This window comes from Orycteropus afer, unplaced genomic scaffold, assembly GCF_000298275.1.
Source record: "Orycteropus afer afer isolate SDZICR_OR568_19922 unplaced genomic scaffold, OryAfe1.0 scaffold00852, whole genome shotgun sequence".
NCBI classification, from domain to species: Eukaryota; Metazoa; Chordata; class Mammalia; order Tubulidentata; family Orycteropodidae; genus Orycteropus; species Orycteropus afer.
This window is the reverse complement of record NW_006922439.1, coordinates 483,468-490,325: the sequence shown is the minus strand read 5'-3', so window position 1 is coordinate 490,325 and position 6,858 is coordinate 483,468. Positions and strand designations below refer to the sequence as shown.

Sequence of the window (6,858 nt, the reverse complement as noted above, 5' to 3'; positions counted from 1 at the left end):
TGTGCCACTGGTGTTTCAAATACCAGCAGGGTTGTACATGGTACACATGTTTCAATGGAGCTTATAGACTGAGACAGGCTAGGAAGAAGGAAGAAGCCATCTACTTCTCAAAAAATTGGCCAGGGAAAACCTTGTGAATAGCAGAGAAACACTGATACATCCCTAGGAAACTTTATGAATAGCCTGGAACATTGTCTGATGCAGTGCAGGAAGATGAGCCCTTTAGGTCAGAAGGCACTCAAAATATGACTGGGAAAGAGATACCTCCTCAGCATAAAACTGACCTTAATGATATGGTTAAATTAAAGCCCTCGGCACCTCTATTTGCTGATGTGGCACAACTCAAATTGAGGAGACACAGCTGCAAACATCCACTAATAATCAAAACATGGAATGTAAGAAGTATGAAACTATGAAAATTGGAAGTTGTCAAAAATGAAATGGAATGCATAAAGATTGATATACTAGGCATTAATGAGCTGAAATGGACTAGTTTTGGCCATGTTGAATCAGACACTTACATGACCTACTATGCTAGAAATAACAATTTGAAGAAGAAAGGTATGGCATTCATCATCACAAATGATGTTTCAAGATCTGTCCTGAAGTACAATGCTGTCAGTGATAGGATAATATCTATATGCTTACAAGGAAGACCAGTTAATACTGTTGTTGTTGTTGTTGTTGTTATGTGCTGTCTAGTCGGACCCGACTCATAGCGACCCCTCCTTGGGTTTTTGAGGCAGTATCACTATGGAAGTAGATTGCCCCATCTTCCTACTATTACTCAAATTTACACACCAACCACCAAAGCCAAAGATGAGGAAATTGAAGATTTTTATCAATTTCTTCAGTCTGAAATTGACCAAACATGCAATCAAGATGTGTTAATTATCACTGGTGACTGGAATGCAAAAGTTGTAAACAAAGAAGAATCACTAGTACTTGGAAAATTTGGCCTTGGTGACAGAAATAATGCTGGAGATTACATGATAGAAATTTACAGGACCAATGACTTATTCATTGCAAATACTTTTTTCAACACAAATGGTGGCTATTCACATGGAATTCACCAGATGGAGTACACAGGAATCAGATTGACTACATCTGTGGCAAGAGGGGATTGAAAAGCTCTATATCTTTAGCCAAAACAAGACCAGGAGCTGATTGTGGAACAGACCATCAACTGCTCATATGCCAGTTCAACTTGAAGTTGAAGACAATTAAAACAAGTCCATGAGAGCCAAAATATGACCTGAATATATTCCTCCTGAATTTAGAGACCATCTAAAGACTAGATTTGATGCATTGAACACCAATGACCAAAAACCAGAAGAATTATGGGATGACATCAAAAACATCATCCATGAAGAAAGCAAGAGGTCATTAAAAATATGAGAAAGGAAGAAAAGAACAAAATGGATGTCAGAAGAGACTCTGAAACTTGCCCTTGAGTGGAGAGTACCTAAAGCAAGTGGAAGAAATGACAAGATAAAGAGCTAAAAAGATGATTTCAAAGAGCAGCTTGAGAAGACAAAATCAGTTAGTATAATGAAATATGCAAAGACCTGGAGATAGAAAGCCAAAAGGGAAGAATACGCTCAGCATTTCTCAAGTTGAAAGAACTGAGGAAAAAATTTAAGCCTCGTGTTGCAATATTAAAAGATTCTATGGGAAAAAAATATTAAATGATGCAGGAGAATCAAAAGAAGATGGAAGGAATACAGAGAGTTACTGTACCAAAAAGACCTGGTTGATCTTCATCCATTTCAGGAGGTGGCATATGATCAAGTACCAATGGTATTAAAGGAAGAAGGCGAAGCTGCACTGAAGGAAGTGGGGAAGAACAAGGCTCCAGGAACTGATGGAATTCCCACTGAGATGTTTCAACAAATGGATGCCCCTCTGGAGGCACTCACTCTGCTATGCCAAGAGATCTGGAAGACAGCTACTTGGCCAACTGACTGGAAGAGATCCATATTTGTACCCATTCCAAAGAAAGATGATCCTACAGAATGTGGAAATTATCAAACAATATCATTAATTTCACATGCAAGTAAAATCTTACTGAAGATAATTCACAAATGGTTGCAGCAGTATATTAACAGAGAACTTCTGGAAGTTCAAGCTGGATTCAGAAGAGGATGTGGAACAGGGATATCATTGCTGATGTCAGATGTATCTTGGCTCAAAGCAAAGAATACCAGAAAGATGTCTTCTTGTGTTTTATTAACTATGCTAAAGCATTTGATTGTGTGCATCATAACAAATTATGGGTAACATTGAGAAGAATGGGAATTCCAGAGCACTTAATCATACTCATGAGTACAATTGTTTTCTTTGTATTACCCATAATTTGTAATGGTACATAGACCAGGATGCTGTCATTTGAACAGAGCAAGGGAAAACTTTATGGTTTAAAATTAAGAAGGGAGTGTGTGAGGGTTGTATGTTTTCACCACACTTATTCAATCTGTATGCTGAGCAAATAACCCAAGAAGGTGGACTACATGAAGAAGAATGTGGCATCAGGATTGGAGGAAGACTCATTAACAACCTGCATTATACAGATGGCACAACTTTGTTTGCTGAAAGTGATGACTTGAAGCACTTACTGATGAAGGATACAGTCTGCAGTATGGATTAGACCTCAATATAAAGAAAACAAAAATCCTCACAACTGGACTCATAAGCAGCCTCATGGGGAAAAGATTGAAGTTGTCAAGGACTTCATGTTGCTTAGTTCTACAATTGACGCCAATGGAAACAGCAGTCAGATCATCAGACAATGTATATCACTGGGCAAATCAGCTGCAAAGGATTTCTTTCAAGTGCTGAAGAGCAATGATGTCTCCTGGAGGACTAAAGTGCACCTGACACAAACTATGGTATTTTCAATTGCCCCATATGCATGTGAGAGCTGGACAATGAATAAGGAGGATTGAAGAAAAGTTGATGCTTTTGAGTTGTGGTGCTGGCAAAGAATGCTGAAAGTGCCATAGACTGCTAAAAGAGCTAACAAATCTGTCCTGGAGGAAATGCAGCTGGAATGCTCCTTGAAAGCGAGAATCACAAGACTTCATCTTACCTACTTTGGTCATGTCAGAAAGGACCATTCCCTGTAGAAGGATGTCATTCTTGGTAAGCTGGAGGGCCAACTAAGCAGGGGAAGGCCCTCAACAAGGTGGATTGACACAGTGGCTGTGGCAATGGCCTCAAGTACAGCAGAGATCATGGAGCTGGCATGGAACTGGGCAGTGTTTCATTCTGCTATGCGTAGAGTCGCTATAAGTGGGAGACAACTTGATGGCACCTAACAACAACAGGGAAGTAAGAGCTACCTTGCTCCTTAAAGCTCCCAAATCTGGAGTGAACTGGTGGTGTAGTTCCAAGAAAAGCTGAAGGCGAGCACCAAGAGGATGTCCAGTTGTTTGTTTCAGCGTCCCCAAGGGTGTCTGTAGTCAGATTCAGGAATCTGGCTTAAGCTGTTGTTCTATATGTCCTCAGTTTACTAAGGATTCTTTTGCATACCCACTTGAAGGGTTTTCTCAGGTTTATTTCAGTACTTGTATTTTTGTACATGCAGGTACATGTCCACATCTATTTGTGCAGGTTGGTCTGCTGTAGGGTGTGAGTGTGTGCTTATACATATATGTCTGTACTCTGTGTGTGTGTGTGTGTGTGTGTGTGTGTCTGTTTATGCATGTATTTGTGGATCTGGGATAGAGTGAGCCAAGACAGGCTATGCTCTGAGCTAGAGCTATGCCCTCATAGTAGAGTGTTAGTAGGGCAACCCAGTACTGTTGAACCCTGCAGCAATGATATTGTAGGGGTGTAATGTCTGCAGCCCTACTAGGGAGTTACGAATCACAGTGATGGAGTTGGGGTTCATGAGTGGGATGTCATCAGGGAAGTGTTGCTAGGTCAGGGTGCAGTCAGGCAGTGCAGTGAGGCACATTGTATCACGGGTGGCAGCAGTGGAGGAGACCTGCTTCACACTTATGATGGGTGGGGCCCAACTGTAATGCTGTCAACTCCTCCTCTGGAGCAGGTCCCAATTCAGGGGTCCCAGCACCTCTCTGAGGGCTAGGCTGTGGCAGGGGCTCCTGATGCCATTTGTCCTTATAGTAGTAGAGGGCAGCAAAGGCCAGAACATTAAGGAACAGGAGAAAGGCAGTCACAGCAATGGTAACATTTAATTCAGTGGAGTAGTCATGAAGGTTCTTCACCAGGAGTGGCCCTGCATCCTGTTTCCCATTCCAGGACCCTTGGCCATTCTCTCTGTTCTAGGCAGAAGAGATGACTGGCTGTTTGATCCTCCAAGCCTTGCTATTAGGCTTGTGGATAATGTGGGACCTGTGGGTAGTATCTGGGGGTGGCACTTTGGTGATTGTGGATGTATAGTGGGACGTGTCATGCAGGTTGTTTAGATAGGGCAACAGGTGTTTCCAAAAGGCCACTTTAGTGGCCCGATAATGGTCACAGACCCTTGATTTCAACCCTCTGTGAAGGTAGATCTGATCTTGGGGACTGTATTTGGACCAGAAAACTTCCTCAAAACATTTAGCCATGCTGTGGATGAACTTGGTGTCCTGGGGGACCAGCTTTTGGGTTACCCATGCCTTGCAGGGAAAGAGGTCAGTGGGGTCTACCATAAGGACCCCTAAAACATAGGTTACTTCATCTCCATGAGCTGCATTTGACCAAGAAGTTTTCATGAGGTTCTGGCAGTGATGGTAAAAGGCATGGAAGTAGGTAGGTGAGCCATAATGGCATGCAGATCACCTGTAACAACTGATAGTGGTAAGAGAAGTCTCCACCAGTCTCTCCAACCTTTTTAATGCACCTCATGTTTTGACACAACTTGAAATTTCACATGCTTGGTCTTGGGTATCCTTTAATAGGACAACATCCTTCCCAACCTTCTAAGTTGTTGTTGCTGTTATGTGCCGTCTAGTCAGCCCCAACTCATAGCTACTCCTCCTTGGGTTTCTGAGGCAGTATCACTACAAAAGTAGGATTGCCTAAGTTAAATGTCTATACTCAGGCCAAATATACTACTTCCTCTGTGATGCCTGCCCCAACTTCTACCCTGATACAAAGTAGTTACTCCTCTTTCTGCATTAACAAAGACTTTCCACCTCTACTAATTGTTTTATTTGACTTAATGCTATATATACAATGGTTTTCTGTACTACTCTAATTGCTTAATTCTTGATGAACGGAAATGTTCTCATTTCTTTTTATATTTCTTCTCAAATCCTAATTTAATGTTCTATACAAAGTAAAAAAGGAAAGGAGAGTGGCAGAATGAGGAATTTTTGGGATTATGAATTCATAATGGACTGAGGCTACATTTAATTTAGCTTACTACACAGACTCAGAAGGATCACATAGTTATCAACATTTTTTATTCTTTTAGTAGCATTTTCACAGAAAATGTCATTCAGATTCTACTCAATATTTCAGTAATCAGGAATGACCCATATGGATGGTCAGCCAATAATAATCTGAGTTACTACTAGTAAATAGACAGTTACACTGCATTCTCCTCTCCACTTAGCCTGAATTCTGACCTTTCTCCCCCCCCCACTCCCATATGGCAACCATAACATATTAATCTTCCCTTCATTTCTCCTTTGAAATGATTTTTAAGTTCTTTTCCATCACATGTCATCTCAAATGCTCTGAGCACCTTCTTAATGTGTGATGCCCACATTTAATGTACCAACCCTATTATGAACTTAACAGATGAAAGACAAGTGAAATATCACTTCCCATATTGGAAACATTATTCCTGTATTTTCACTACACAAGGTTTATTTAGTGTAATGCTGATTACACCACATTCATTTACTATCCAGGCAGTAAATAAAAATATATGCTTTATTCTGTGGTTTTAAGAGGCTAAACAAATAAATTGAACTGCCTGAGTTCACACCTCTTTTCCAACATTTACTACCTTTGACTTAGACCAGTGCTTTCTAAATATTAATATACCTATGAGTGACATGGGAACATGTTAAAATGCAGACACTAATTTCTGAGGTTTGGTGGGACCTGATAATTCTAAATATTTAACAAGCACCCAGGGTATGCCAATGCTACTGGTTCATGGACCACTCTTCATATCAAGGACTTAGAATAGAGCACTAAGTGCAAGTTGACTCCACGTTAAAATCAATTTTGGGTCTTTTGAAACTCCCTTTACTGTCTTTTGTTTATAATTGCCTAAATATTTACTCTGCATTAGTTATAAACATATTAACCAAAAAACAAAAACAAAAAAAAACCTCACTTGCTGTCAAGTCAGATCCGACTTATAGTGACCCTCCTTGGGTTTCCAAGGTGGTATCACTACAGAAGCAGATTGTGCACTTCCTTCCAAGGAGCAGCTGGTGGGTGTGAATCACCAGCTTTCTGGTTAGCAGTCAAATGCCTTAGGTACTACGCCACCAGAGGACTCCTAGAAACACATATTAGATGATGTTAAAATTTTTGCCCCAAACTTCATAGTTTAGAAAATTTAAAAGAAAGAAAGTCTATTTTAGAGACTCTAGTATGAAGGTAGAATAGGCAGACAGCTACCTTGTTGTTGTTGTTAAGTGCCGTCAAGTCGTTTCCAACTCATAGCGACCCCATGCACAGCAGAAAGAAACACTGCCTGATCCCGCGCCAGGCCCACAATCACTGCTATACTTGAGTCCATTCATCGCAGTCACCGTGTCAATCCATCTCGTTGAAGGCCTCCCCCTCTTTCGTTGATCCTCCACCCTACCAAGCATGACATCCTTCTCCAGGGAATGGTCCCTTCTTACAACATGACCAAAATAGGTGAGACGAAGTCTGGCCATTCTC

The 6,858-nt window shown here is 40.9% G+C and overlaps 1 pseudogene; it reads right to left on the bottom strand.

Annotated features, from left to right (window-relative positions):
• Positions 1–3,760: 3,760 nt before the first annotated feature.
• The window catches only part of LOC103212093, a 142,553-nt pseudogene continuing 139,455 nt past the window's right edge, over positions 3,761–6,858 (bottom strand).